Below are 15,387 nucleotides of genomic sequence, written 5' to 3' on the forward strand. Positions count from 1 at the left end.
GAGACTTGAACCCAGTGCTTCCCACATGCCAGGCAAGCACTCTATCACTGATCCACAACCCCAGACCCCAATTTTCACTTATTTTTGTGTCTTATTTCTTAAATTTCTCATACTTTAATGTTTATAATCTGACTCACCACCCTAGCTCAGGGAAACTGAGTAAACCTCACACCAGTCATAGTATGACTCTCTTTAGAAAAGTTCTGTGTAAATAGTTGAGTCATATCCAATTGTCTTAATGTAATTTTTAAACTGAACCATAAATCTATTTTCACTGCAAAACAGAAAGAGCTAATTTTATGTATTCGGCATCCCCTGCTTTGGGGTTTTCTGAGGTTTCTAGAGGTTTTAGTAAGTCTTTTCAATTGATGCTAATCAGTGAATCAGCCAACTGACCAATGCAATTAATTTGTTTATTCAGAAAGTTTAGTAAGTACCTCTCATGGTCCAAGCAGTGGACACTGAAGATGTAAGAATGAGTTAGGCAGTTCAAGCTAAAGTCTAGCAGGGAAAATGACATTGAGTATCTGCTTTGAACTATGGCAAGCTGAAACAGTAGGTGTCATTAGTTGGGGATGCAAAAATCAAACACCAAGATGTTCTATCCTCAAGATGTTTTCCACCACACAAAATCAACAAAAGTGAAAGATTATAAACTTTGGAATGAAAATTTTGACTTTGAAGGTTGCCAAAGGGATCACACACACAAGGTTTGAACTTCAGTATCATCTCAGTAATGTGATGGTGGTTTTCCTTGTCAGTGAGGGAATTTGTCTGAAAAAGTCCTAATTAATGAGTCTTCCTCTGGAATCTGGGTTGAGATGCTAAGAGGGCTCTCCATGCTGGCACAAAGCAATTTGTACACATTTGAGAAATGATTCTGTAAAGAAAAGCTTCAAGAACATCATTACATTTGGAGTGCACCTGCTGGGGAGGCAATTTTGGGACATTATTAGATGATACCTCGGCAGCCGATAAGGTTGGAATGTGTAATTATTGTATTTATATTCTTACACTCTGCCGAGGTTCTGCATTGTAAAATGCTGTCATTTTCCATATGGGTTTTTTTTTTTTTTTGCCCTGCTCTTTAGGCTGAGGTTCATTTGTTTTTCTGGTGTCATAGTAACTTTAGGAAGGGGATGGTAAAGCACAGGGTCAAGATGTCCCCCAGAGGATAAACAGAAGATGCACCCATACCACTGCAAAACTCTTACAAAAAAGATAAAAGATTACTTTTTTATCATCACAGTTTGGGATAAAGCAGATGTGTTTGTTTGTTTTCCCACAATAAATAACAAGAAATGTTATACCATAAATTCAAGCATGAAAGGATATACCCAATCTTTTTTTTTTTTTTTTTGTCTTAAAATGAGTGTGCTTAAAGCAAGAGCAATTTCTGACCCTATTAGGAGAGCCACCCCCAAGCATTCCTGGAGCTTGCGCCACACTCCCACCCTGGGAGTCATTCAAAGGCTTTACATTTTATGACTACAGGAAGAACTTGCACATTTGAGGACAGCCCTCTACCTTCAGTCCACAGCAGCAACAACTGAGACTGCCAATTCTATGCCCACTTAATCTGAGGTCAGCAGCTCTCTGCTTCTATGCTTTGCTTGGGGCACAGGAGTCTTTGTGAGTGCCTGGGAATCCTGGAGCTGGGTCAGCTTCACCGATTCTCTGTGGGACCCTTTTCCCTGAGGTCTGGTCACCTCCACAGGTGGAGCTGAGGGCAGTGATCCCTGGTGCTCTCAGATCCATCTTCCTTTCCTCCCTCCCCTGACCCTTGACTAGCATATTCCCCCTCAAAGAGCTCAGGCTTCCAGGGAAGGAAAAGCCAGAAAGACAAATGGTTCATTTTTTTTCTTCCAAACATCAATAATTCTCCTCTATGGCAAGTGAGCAGAAGAGCCCAGCTACTTGGAAGGAGAGGGGGGAAAATACAACAACAACAACAACAACAACAACAGCAACACAATCAATATCTCAATATATCATTCTGCTACAATGAAACAACCTCATTCAACTTCAGGAGAACTAGAAATAGATAAGCTTCAGTTCCAGATTGGGGAAATCCCTCTCAGACTTCTTTCCTTTAGTCAGTGCAAAGTAGGAAGCATGAGAGCAGAACCTGTCCTCTCGTGAGACTAGAGATGGAATTAATAAAAAGGCTAGCTCTCTTCCCTCGTTCACACAGGAAAGTGTAGAAGTCAATGCAAATCAGAGAAGGCCTGGAGCTTCCTATTTCACAGCAAGGCAAAGTGTTCACATTTGTTAAGATCACTACGCACACCCATGATGAGGTGACACAAAGTACAGGTCTACTTTGCCTCTGGAGTGGTATCCTGACTTGATTACTGGTAGCAGGGTGCTAGGGAATAGTCATTTATGGTGTCACTCTAGAGATTAAAACCTTTGAGAAGGATGTGATAGAATCAGAACCAGCACCTCTAAACTCAGATTAGGAGGTATGCTTCTCAGGTACAGCACAGGGAAAAAAATTAATGCCCACTTTAATGGGAAAATTGTGGATATGTGACCTAGGATCCCATTTAGAGTAATGCCCATTCACTTCTGAAAGTGATTTTGGGGTAGAAACATAAAATAATACAAAAAATAAGATAATTAAAAACTGCCTGAAGCAAGATGAGTGGGTTGATCATTATCCAGTCTATCCACCACCCATTCAGCAACAGCCTCCAGGGAAATTTTGTCTTGGCTGATATGGAAGCCTCATGACCGAGGTTCTATCTTTTAAAATCAGGTATAAATGACATGCCAGAAAGACATTTGAGCAATCTTCCTAGACAAATTATCACAGTGGTTGGCCCTCTTAGCTGGGGCTAAATTGATATTGGCTGAATGAATGGATGATTGTGTGAATGAATAAGTAAATGGGTGACTGCAAAGGCCCTTTGAATGAAAGGAGCTCCAGAGATTCTTTTCACCTGAAGCAGAGCACCGTGAGACAAGGATGGAGATGAAAACAGGGCCAGAAAACTCAGCATCCAGCATGCATGTAAGGAACTGGACAGAGTTCAGTTGGTAAAACTGGGAAACTTCTGATGGATTTTTAGCAGTAAGATAACTTGGTGTGTGCTTTCTGATTTCTGCATTTAGAATAAAATAAAGTATATAAACAGAGATATGAAAAATTGTGATCTATATGTGTAATAAGAATTGTAATGCATTCCACAGTTGTTTTGTATTTAAAAAATAATAAAATCAATTAAAAAAGAATTGTAATGCAAAAAAGTACATGTATAAAGACATGAATTGGCATAAACATACTTTATAGACAAAGATATGAAAAATTGTGCTCTATATGTATAATAAGAATTGTAATTCATTCCAATGTCCTGTATTTAAAAAAATAAACTCAATTTTAAAAAAAAAGAATAGAATAAAGTGGCATATAAAAGACAAGTAGGATGCTAGAACAATAGTGCAGGAGAAAGATGATGGTGGGGCGTGGGCAAGAGTGGTGCTAGTAAGGGAAATGACAGGTTGATGGATCCAAGATGTTTGAATGCTAAGTTTTGTTGTTTTAAGTTCAAGATACGTGTGGGGCATTTCTAAAGGGAGATATGTCAAGAAGGCAGTTGGATATGAGTCCTGAGCCCAAAAGAAATATCTGACTAGAGATAAAAAGCTTGGAATCATCGGCATAGATGTGGTACTTAAATCACAGAAATAATTAGATCAGCAAAGAAGAGAGCATGACCTTGAAGAGGGTCCAGGACCCGGCCCTGGGGAACTCCAAGATGAAAGAGTCAGCTAAAGCCCAGAGACTGGGGGGCAGAAAATCGGGTGAGGATGGTATTGTCACAAAGAGGGAAAATGTTACAAAGAAGGAACAAATAACTAGGCAGAGGTCCAGTAAGAAAAAAGGAAGAGAATGTTCCACTGGATTCAGCAAGAATAAGTTATTTTGACTATGACAAGCAATTCTAACAGAAACCAGATTGGAACAGTAATGACCATTGGAAAATAGAGATTACATTGTAGACAGCTCTTTGAATAAAAATATATTTGCACCTTCATTTTTTCCATAAATTCTATTTGATTCTATGAAACATACAAAAAAACATTTTACATGTGCCACAAAATTAACAAATTGAAAGAATTTCAGCCATTGAAAAGAATAAAATAGATACAGATATAGATATATTTTGGCATGCAGATAAACAAGGTATATAGTTAAATGTGAATGAAATTGAGAAATAAAAATAAAACAAAGAAAATTGACAATTAATATAAATGTTGAAAAAAGCATTGAAAACCAACATTATGTATTCTTAGGAAAAAATACGTAATAAGAAGTTATGAAGGAATACATAGCAAATTGATAATAGCAATTAACTATAAGCATGGGATTATGAAGTGTTTTCATTTCCTGCATTGTGTTTGTATACAAATTTTACACAGGTATGAATTATTTTCACAATTAAGAAAAATAAGTTGGTTTTATTTTTTAATAAGTACAACCATACAAAACATTATACCAAAAAAGAAGTGCTCTTAAGTCAATCATGATAGGAGCTCACATTTAATTGGTCAAAGCGTGGCCTAAAAGTCTTAAGCATTCAAATAGCTCTGCAGAGGGAAAGACCGTCCATCTTTGCCAGAGAATTAGGACTCATTATAAAACATCCAGTAAGTAAAATCTTTCAAAATTCAATCGTAAAGTCCTATCTTCCCACTAAAGAAATATTCTTTGGTATAAAGTATACTATGACTTTGAGAAGAACCACAGATGGAAGGTTATCTTCAAATTGAAGTTTAAAGTATCTTCCTTCTAAATTTGCTTTTATGGTGATCATTTGATTAATTTGCTTTCTTAGTTCTAGTAAGTTACTAATAAGCAATCAGGGGAATGCAATGTTTTCAAAGTAGGGTCAGACAACTTGGGGTAGTTCTACAATAACTAGTAAATTAAAGATCCGAGGCCATGGTATGCCGAAGTCAATATTAGACATGTTTATACATCCTGTGTGTGTATCTAGCTAACCGAACAATGCAGCACAGGAAAATTTTCTTCCCTAACCTCCAAGGCCACAGCTGGCTTCCAAGGAGGAAATTTCATTATTCGGTGGTTTGTGTTAAACTACAGATTCTGCTTTGCTTGTAAACTTGTCATTCTGTGTCTGGGTTCTATATCTGTGACTGAAATACAAGGGCAGTGAATCTATACACTGAGAACCCAGAATGGAAAGAGGCTTCCTTTTGTCTGTTCTGACTCCCAATCCAATCAGTGCCGGGACCTGTGAGCTGAGGTGAGGGAACACAAAATGAAGAGAAAGATGATCTATTAGCTCTGTGCCCCTTGCAGTCGTATGTTTTCAGCCAGGTCACCCTTTGATTCATTTCTATTCCTGGACACAAATTTTTTTCTGTTCCAGAACACTTTGTCTCTTTTACCTTTGCAATTCAAAATAGAAGGGGCTATTTCTTTGTTTTATCAATTTACAAAATGTCTCTAATTTGCTGCTTTCATTTCCACCTTTCTTTTGCCTGCCAAACAGCTGTGCACTTCACATTTTTCTATAATTCGAACATCTATTCTAGCATTTTAATTTTTTTCCTAGTCCTCTTGAAAACAAACAACAAAATCTCTTATGAGTCATTCATTCAATTGTTCACATACAAAGCTATTATGACTCAGTCTGGGAGAAATATGAAATATGATTTGATTAATAATTAGAGTCAAATTAGAGCCCAAAAGGTTCAACCGTCTAATTCTACAAATGAGGAAAAAATGAAGCCTAGTAATATATGGCAACCTAGTAGGGTATACTAACAGTGGCTCAAACCCAGGACTTCAACCTGAGGATGCATTTGAGAGTTTATTTATATGCATATGTCAGTAATAACAGGGCCAAAGAGAGCATCACATTGGCTTTACATTATAATCTTTTAGGACTATTTGTCTTTCCCCAATATAAATGTTCTGAAGAATAGGGACTAAGGTATGTTCCTTTTACTCTTAGCAGCACATCTTGCACACAGCAGGGCTGAATAAATACTTGCCACCCTCATTGTGTCTTCCACCTTTGTACTTGACCTTATGTTAACAAGATGGCTGCTGAGAAATTAGTATCACTTACAATGTCATACAGAGAAGAACTGATTCTAGATCAAGTGTGTTCCTCTGGACCAATTACTGTTAAAAGATGTGGAGTCATCATGTCTGATTTTAGGAAGTCACCTACAACATCTATGTAACACTATATACATTAACCTGGAAGTTTGTTTATATGACAGACACGTAAATAAAAAACCTGAAATATTTTGTGAAACAAAGCTTTTTCTTCTGTTGTCAATTTCTTCCTTACTATTGTCAGATTGCTTTTAGAATTTTGTAAAAAAAAAAAAAAAGTCCCCCTAGGGAGGATAGGAAGGGCAGCAGAATAGAATAGACAAAATGATTGATGTATGTACATTCCATGTATGTATTATATGTCAAAATTGATTCTGCTGTCATGTATGACTAAAAATTAAATAAATAAAATTTTTTTTAAAAATCAGATGAACATTAATACTCACATACATAGACCAGTTTAAACAAAAGACTTTGACCTCTAAGAGCAGCTGGAGACAGGCTCTCCATTGAGAACTGACAACAAGTCTACTTCTCTAATATATAGTAAGAGTAAACTTAAGGTTGCTGAGATAAGTGGGGACACATACTATTTGTGGAAAATGGAAAAAAAATAGCACAGTTAGGGAAAGGTCTTGGTCATCCTTCTGAATTTTTTCTTTCTTTTTTTTTTTTTTTTAGTTGTAGATGGACACAATATCTTTATTTTATTTGTTTATTTTTATGTGGTGCTGAGGATCAAATCCAGGGCCTCACATGTGCAAGACAAGTGCTCTTTCACTGATCCGCAACCCCAGCCCTCCTTCTGACCTTTCTATAGGCTCTTTAGAAGCCAGCTTCCAAAGGAGAGGGTGACGCCCTGGAAGATGCCAGAGTAACTCATTCTCGTGTGCTGTGATATAATGAGAAGAGCAGGAACCTCAACACCCCTGGAGCAGGTCAAATCAGCCATCCACACCTGCTGGGACACATTCCCGGAAGGTGAACAAGCAGAGGAAAAGTGACTAAAACAATGAAATTTTACAGTATTGGCAATATGGATTTTCAGTGTGGGAGGTTATAATGTTCATTTATTTTATAAAGCTTTCTTATAGGTTGTGGCCAAGAAACTTGTTAGTGAGAATATGATGTCCACCACCCAGTAAATATAGCATAAGAGAAATTTTCTGGGGTTTAATGGATGGAACTTACCCAACGTGAGCATTCCCAAAGAGGCACATGCCATGGGGTTCAGAACAGCTCCATCCATTTGCCATTCTCCTTAGTGTCCTTCGGCAGGTGCAGGGTACTGAGTATGAAATCTAATGGACTAGTTTATTCTGTAATAAACAAATATTTTCATTTTGTCATCTAAAGGTAAGAAAATTTTATGTTGTATATCAAGAGTAATACATAATAAACATCAAAATACATAATCATTATAAGTGGCAAGTAAACTTTTTTAAACATTCCGTGGGCCTGATAATCAAAGAAGTACAAACTAAAACAATACAGAGTATTTTTCATTTACTATATTAGAAACATATATAACAATATTAAGTGTCACAGAAAGAGATATGAAACTAAAACAAATGTTCCGGTGCTAGTGGCTATGTAAATTAAAACCATCTTTTTTGGAGAGAGATTTGGTATAAAAACAAAATGATCAGCAAATTCATTGCAGAAATCTAATTCAAGATAATTCAAAGTGCAAAAATATTTTGTATATTGTATATCCAAAGAAGTTTGTTAATATTAGCCTAAACATAAAGGAACCATTAAACTAAATCAAAAAATACAACATCAAAAACTACTGAGCCACCCTTATAAACTATAGTTATGAAGGCTATGCTGAATAAGACAAAATATAATTTAACCCACACTTGTAGTTTTCAGATGTAGAAAACTATCCTTATTTTGTCCATAATTAATTTAGTCATACCACTGAGCTCCACTGGTTAAATGGGGAAAAAATAACTTTTTCAGCTCTGTGCAGTTTGAGAATTGGTCCAATTCAATAATTTAATAATAACAACAATCCCTTCAGACTTCATTTAGGCACTTGCACATCCTCTTGGCAGTCTGCCTCCCTTTATAAGGAGATATGCACGCACATGGCAGCCTAGGGTAGAGCCAAGGTTGCCTAGGCTCAGGCAGAGTTTAACTAGACTAACTTAGCACTAATGGTTGGCATCCCTGATCTCTGGAGTGAGCCACTAGACATTCAAGATGAGTTTCACAGCTGTTACAATACATGGTCTTGTCCCTCCTGTTTGGACACATTAGGACTCTGTGGATAACTCCTCCCTGTCTTTCAAGCTTCCCCAGCAGAACTCTGAGGCCCAGCCAGATCCCCATCCAGTGCACTGGCCCAGCATCCATCCCTGCCTCTGCCTTAAGTAGAACTGCAGCAAGCCCACTGGCTGGTTTTAGCATCTGTACTGCATAGGAAGTACTCAAAAAAATGAATATTAGCACCCTATCCTGTGCCTGACCACCTTGCACTACTATTTTTCTGGCTGTGGCTAAGGAGAGAGTACGTAATAATCTTTCTGTTCAGAACTATCCCCAATGGTTACCTCACACTTCTGAGTAAAAACTAGAAAAGGAGAGCTTAGAACTCATCTCTTACTACTTTGTTCTCCCCTCTCTCCCTTTCTCTTTCACTCCTCTTCAACCTTCCTTCAGTCCCACAAGCCTCTGGGCCAAGATGGTGGAGCTCTTCCTTTATTTCCCTTAAGACATAGTATCTCCCCAACACAATCAGAGAACACCAGGGGCTAAATCAGATTCAGCTGTTAATATGCTAGGGTTAAGAAGAAGTTAGAGAACTGAGTAAATCTTCTCTCAAGCCTCACTTGAAACTCTTGGCTTAATCCTATTTTGAATGTCAAAATAAATATGACTTTGTCTTTCAGTCAGAATCCTTTAACAATTAATATAGAGAACCCAACTCATATGTGGTTCAACAGAAATGAGCCCAGAGGTTTCCAAGTTAGTTAAATTAGTGTCTCATCAATATGATTTCAGGTTCCTTTCATAACTTGGTTCTCCCATGCACTCGTGCAGAGAAGCAAAAGAATCATCTCTTTCCTTCTTTCCTCAAGAGCAAAGAGAAATCTTCCACCCTATCTTCCATTCTATTGAGCAGACCAAACATTGACCCTTATATCACAGATAAGATCATTCTCCCCTGAATTTTCCTCCAAGAGGAAAATACCTGGAAGAAATCAGAATACTGTTAGCAAAGAAGACCAGTGAAATAGGTATAGAGTAGGGAGTTGACAAGTATCTGGCTTTCAGGTTTGGGGGTTGGTTTTATTCTGTAACAACCTCACATTTTCATGTGCCTGAAAAAGTTAGATACAAAAGTTGGATCACCACTAAAGGAAAAATGGACTTTACACATTTTTAAATTATAATCCTTGCTGTACGTTCAAAATAGAATACTGAATGACAAGTCAGTTGAAAAATGTGCATTGACTATGACTGAAATCATGTTTAAAATGCACTTTAATACAAATAATAATAATGATAACAATAGTAATTGTGATGAGTCTTGAGACTGTTGGCAATTTTCCAAGTTTTTTGTAAAATAAGTTTCTTATGTAATTTTTAATTACAAAAATTACAAGCTTCATTCTATTTTACAAGTTCTTTTAAATTTCTCATAATCATTACCCTCCAATATTCTTTATTTTAACATCCTATTAAAGGAAATAACCTGTTCACCTTACATATAAGCACAAATACTATCTGTGAAAAAGATAATTAAATAAAATATCCCTCTGTCATAAGTGCATGCTTGCTCTATCAGAATGCCTTTAAATGCTCTCCCTCATTAAATCTGAAGAGATATTTCCCCTATTTTTCCCATAGCCACTGTAAAATTCTAATGGGCTTTGTAATTGTTTCCTATTTTTCAAGGCACTTTCTAATTTGTACATTAGTGACACGGAAACACTTAAGTTACCATTTTTGAGATAACACTCACCCCTAAATCACCTTTAAAGGGACTTCTTAATTCTACTCTCTTTATATCTTCTAATTTCTCCAAGCCTAAGAGTGAGCCTGCCTTCCAGAGTAGTTAATATTTTGTTTGAATTATGCAGAGGTTTCTACCATTCTGCCAACTGCCATTTGGGCAGAAGTTGATTCTGAATATGTGTTTGCCTGTCCTGCACCTATCTATCTCCCTACCACCCAACCTGTTGCTTGCTATTACCCTTGTCCCAATCTTCTATCCCTGCTCTATAACTTATCGTCATAGAAAATAGTGAACCAAGCAATGACTAATGCACATTCCATCTTGCTTAAGTCCATTTGGTCTCTGTACAAACTTCCATAGATCAGGTAGCTTTAAAACAACAGATATTTATGTCTCACAGTTCTAGAGAATGGGAAATCCAAGATCAAGGTGTCAGTGGCTTTGGTGCCTGCTTTCTGGTTCGTGAGCAAAGACTTCTAGAGGCATCTTCACATGGTAGAAAACAGAAGGTAGCTCTCTGGGTCCTCAAATCCCAATCCTGAGTGTGCTACCCTCATAATATCTCCAAAGCTTCTCTCCTGATACCATCACATTGGTGACTAGTTTCAACATATAGATTTTGGAGAAACACAAACATTCAATCCATACCAATTCTTCTCTTCCTCTCTACAATTCTGGGATAGAAGAGGTTTGAAGAGGTAGAAGCAAAATCTTTCTAACATAGCTTTGCTAATTTCTTCATTAAAAGACATCTTCATCATAAACTGAAACATCTTTTCAATGCTGGTTTTTCTTTTCAATTAACCTTGTAGCCTAAGGCTGATTTTTTGAAATAGCTTTTTTGATTTACTTCTTCCTCACCAGACTATGTTATTTGCAAAACTATATATTTATTGCTTCCGATTTCTCTTGCCCTGCCGCCTTTTTCTTTCTTTTTCTTCACTTAGAAATTACCACTATGAGTTTCTCCTCTAAAATCCTTAAATTCTTAATGGGGTGCTATCCATATAAAAGTTGTTTTGGTTTTTAAGTAGTCACAGCTATTACCATTAATACCTCAAAGCAGTAAAAGTATCTTTAAAACTTTTTTTTACTTCTTAGTCAAATATATATATATATATTTTTTTTTTCACGTAAACTGTTTTCAAAGAACTAAAAGCCTACTTCCCTAAAAAAAGGAATAAAAATATGCACAATTCCTCACGAATATGATCTTTACTAAGAAAATGAGAAAAGAAACATTCTTTTAATCATACCATGTTTATGTACAGATAAGAAATTATGTTCACCTCTACAGATAAGAAATTTCCCTGTGGTTCATAAATATTGTATGGACATATTAATTTGGTAAATGTTATAAAATGTCAGTCAAAACTTTGTGAAAAATAATGTTTGTTGCTTTAGAACACCAGAATTAGGGGTGGCCTGTGACCAAGCAAAATCTAAGAAAGAGGTTCCAGGATGAGAGTGCCGATATAACAAAATTAAAAATAAATAGCATTAGTTCTAAGACCAAATAACAACCAGAGCCTGCAAAGTTCTTGGGAATTTCCCTTTGTGGAATGTAATACTGAGGAGAAATAAAATTCCTGCAATGGGTATCAGTTGGACCAAAATTGTTAGATTCTTTGCAAAATTGATCGCATTGATTCTCCTCCATCTTCATTACCCTCTATAGTCCCCATCCCACACTGACTCAGTTCCACACTTTGACTTGCTTTGACCATTGAGATATGATACAAGCAGAAACACAAAAAGCACCTGCCTTATTTTCTACTTTTAAGAATTCTCAATCATCACAATGTAAGAAACTCAGGCCATCTTGAAAATAGTAGGAGACACTCAGTCGAGTCATCTCTAGCACCCCATTGACCTCAAGGCAACTGTCAGGCACAAAAGTGAGGCTATCCCCCACTTTCAGCCCAGACTAGCCAACTCAAATTAGAAATTGTGAAAATAATGCTGTTGCTTTAGACCATCAGAATTAGGGGTAGTCTATGACCAAGCAAAATCTAAGAAAGAAAGAGGTTCCAGGATGAGAGTGCAGATACAACAAAATTAAAATTAAATAGCATTGGTTCTAAGACCAAATAACAACCAGAGCCTGCAAAAGCAGCAAAGAAAACGTCAACTAACTCTGAAAAATGGCAAGCAAACAATTAGCAGATGTTGGAGAAGCAATAAGGAACCTGCTCTAGCAGTCTGGAAAAATGACACCCCATGTTAGGAATAAGAAATAACTGACAGAGGTGCCCTGGGGTGCAGAGTTAGCATCTCCCACTGGTGAAGAAGCAGAGGGGAGCAGTTGTGGGTTCTTCCCCTACCAGGACCATGAGCTGGTAATCCAGGCATCTCAGTCTGGCAAATTTTAAAAGACGTATGGGAATGCAAGCTAGAGGCTTCTGGGGCTCTGCCAGTTCCCTACAGTGCTGTGCTGCCTAGAACAAACCATTCTTTGGCCATTTTTGCCTGAGCTGAGGTCACCAGGGCAAGAGCATCTGGAGAAGTGGGAGGAGTGGCCGGGATGTGGACTATGTGAGGACCAGGCAAGCCTAGCAGCATGTGTTCCGATTCTAGAATATTTAAAATGTGCATCAGAGAAGATGAAAAGTGGCCTTATGTTTGTAAAACTCAGTTAGCCCACTGTTATGGTTTAGATGTGAGATATCCGCCAAAAGCTCATGTGTGAAACAATGAAAGAAGGTTTAGAGGAGAAATGATTGGATCATAAGAGCTTTGACCCAATCAGTGAATTGATTCCCTGATAGGATTAACTGAGTGGTAACTGAAGGCCGGTAGAATATGGTTGGAAAAGGTGGGCCCTTGGGGCATGCCTTTAGGGTACATATTTTGTACCTGGTGAATGGAAGCACTCTCTCACTCCTCTCTCTGCTTTCTGATTATCACGTGTATTGCTTCTCTCCCACCACACTCTTCCATCATTATGTTCAGCCTCACCTGGAGCCTGAGGAATGAAGCCTGTTGTCCATGAACTGAGACCTCTGAAACCACGAGCCCCAAATAAACTTTTCCTCCTCTGAAATTGTTCCTGTCAGGTCTTTTAGTCACAACAGAGAAAAAGCTGGCTAAAACACCCATGTTCAAGGGAAGGAGCCATTTACTTGTTCAGTGAAGCTGTTTCAAATCAAAGTTCCCAAGGAAAACACCATTCTTGGCTAACCAGTCACTGAGTTCAATCTAGAGGTCATCTCCATTCTGCCACTCCATAGACCTCTATTTCTGCTCCTCCTCTATCTCCTAAAGGCCAAAAAAGAGGAGGAGGTTCAGTCCTAGATCAAGCAACTTGTTGCTAAAACTTCTGAACTTGATACATTATTTCCCCATGTGACAGAGGAGGAAGAAATAGACACAAGAAATATTAAAAGTACAATAAAGAGAAGATATTAAAATGGCTGAGGAAGAAGTCTAATAATACTATGGCAGCCCTGAAAAAGAATGTAGATGTTGGTACCCAGGTGCAGTCCGCTGCATTTCTCTGATGACCAGGTTTCTAGTAACAAGGAGGAGGATTCTATTCATTATGCCCATGGTCTGATATCTGATTATATCCCTAAATAATTAAATAATGACTTATCTAAATATTTAAAGCTTCCAGAACCTTCAGCTTCATTGCCAAACCCTCCATCAAAGAAAGCAAAGTTATCAGATGAGCCAGTAGAAGCAAAAGAAGATTCACTAAGTTAAACACTGAAGATCTGAAGACCCAAAATAAAGCCAGCAAAATACCACAGCCCACAAAGCTCTTTCTCAAATTGACTAGAGTGGAATGAAAAGTACTAATATCTTTTTGGTGCAAAAAAATTGAAAAATGGAAAGATTTAAAGGTGAAAATAAAGTCTAATAACAAAGGAAAAAAGACAATTGACAAAACTATTACCTCTGGCAAACTTGAAAGATAGAATACAATATAATGAAATCATGGGCCTTGGCAAGATGATTTCCAGGTAGAGTGTTGAAAGTGTCAGTTGGCTTATTTTAGCTGATTATGATAAGGTAGGGGAAGAGAGAGGTGAGCTAATGGAAGAGCTTTTCTGTTTGCAAGTAGAATTATGCAACAAAGGCTTACCTATACACCAAACAAGAAATGCGTACTGAGTATTTACTATATGGAGGTCTATGTGTTTACAGAAGGAAAATGGAAAGTATAAGATACAATCTCTGTTCTCCAGAATTTAGGGGATACTTAGAGGAGTCAGAACTTGCTAGATTAGATAATAAAATTCTCATTTCCATACTTCTAAGCCAGTAAAAAAAATACTCAAAGGAAGAAGCAGCCTCAGGATAAAGATCAAATCAAGGTAACCTCCAAGCCAACTTAATATTTTGAAAGATTTAAGGCAGTGACTAATAGGCCCTCTCAACTATACCAAGCATTTTCACTAAGATTATTATTCTAGCCAGGTGTGGTGGTGCATACATACAATCCCAGCTCCTCAGGAGGCTGAAGCAGGAAGATCACAAGTTCTAGGTCAACACCAGCAACTTAGAAAGACCTTGCCTCAAAATAAAAAATAAAAAGGTCTGAGATGTAGCTCAGTATTGTAGTGTCCTTGAGTTCAATTCCCATTACCACAATTTGAAGAAGAAAAAACTTAAACAAGATTTTTGTTCTACAGTGGCCTAGCATGGTGCAATGGTTAATTTGAATTGTCAACTTGATTGGATAAACAGATACTGATGATTAAGAGGCTTCTGGGGGTGTCAATGAAGGTGTGTCTAGGAATGATTGGCATGTGGGATAGCCAACTGAAGTGAAGACCCTCCCTAAATGTGGTCATCACCGTCCAATAGGATGATGGCTTGGATGAAATAACATTTGGAAGCACAAAGCAGCAGCAGCAGATGCAAGCTTGTTTCTTCTTGGACAGGTTCTTGATTGCTGCTGCTGCTGCTGTTGTCTAAGGATGTTGGACTTTCACTTCTACACTCTTTCCAAGCAGACTCTGCCAGTGATTCTCCAGGAAGTTTCCAGAAGCCTTTGGTCTTAGACTAGGATAGCACCATTGATCCCTCTTGTTCTAGGGCTTCAGCCTCTTGAACTGTGCAGCTACTGGTTCTTCCAGCTCCAGTCTGCAGATGGCCATTGTGGACGATCCAGCTTCTGATCATGTAAGCCAACCTAATAAATCCCCTTTTTATAATCATACTTCCTGTTGATTCTGTACTTTTAGAGAACGCTAATATACATGGCTCCTGTAAAGAAGAGAGGCCCATCTCAGAAATGTATGCGGAACTTTTATTAAGTGGAATAGATCTGCATCCTATGCCTAGAGAAGCCCACAGAGATTTTTAAGAGAGTTAT

General features: G+C 37.7%; 1 pseudogene; it reads left to right on the top strand.

Moving 5' to 3' along the window:
* The first annotated feature begins 3,716 nt into the window (after positions 1-3,716).
* Positions 3,717-14,987, top strand: LOC143394641 (ribonuclease H2 subunit B-like; annotated as a pseudogene).
* Positions 14,988-15,387: the final 400 nt, after the last annotated feature.

This window comes from Callospermophilus lateralis, chromosome 3 (assembly GCF_048772815.1).
Source record: "Callospermophilus lateralis isolate mCalLat2 chromosome 3, mCalLat2.hap1, whole genome shotgun sequence".
Taxonomy (NCBI): domain Eukaryota; kingdom Metazoa; phylum Chordata; class Mammalia; order Rodentia; family Sciuridae; genus Callospermophilus; species Callospermophilus lateralis.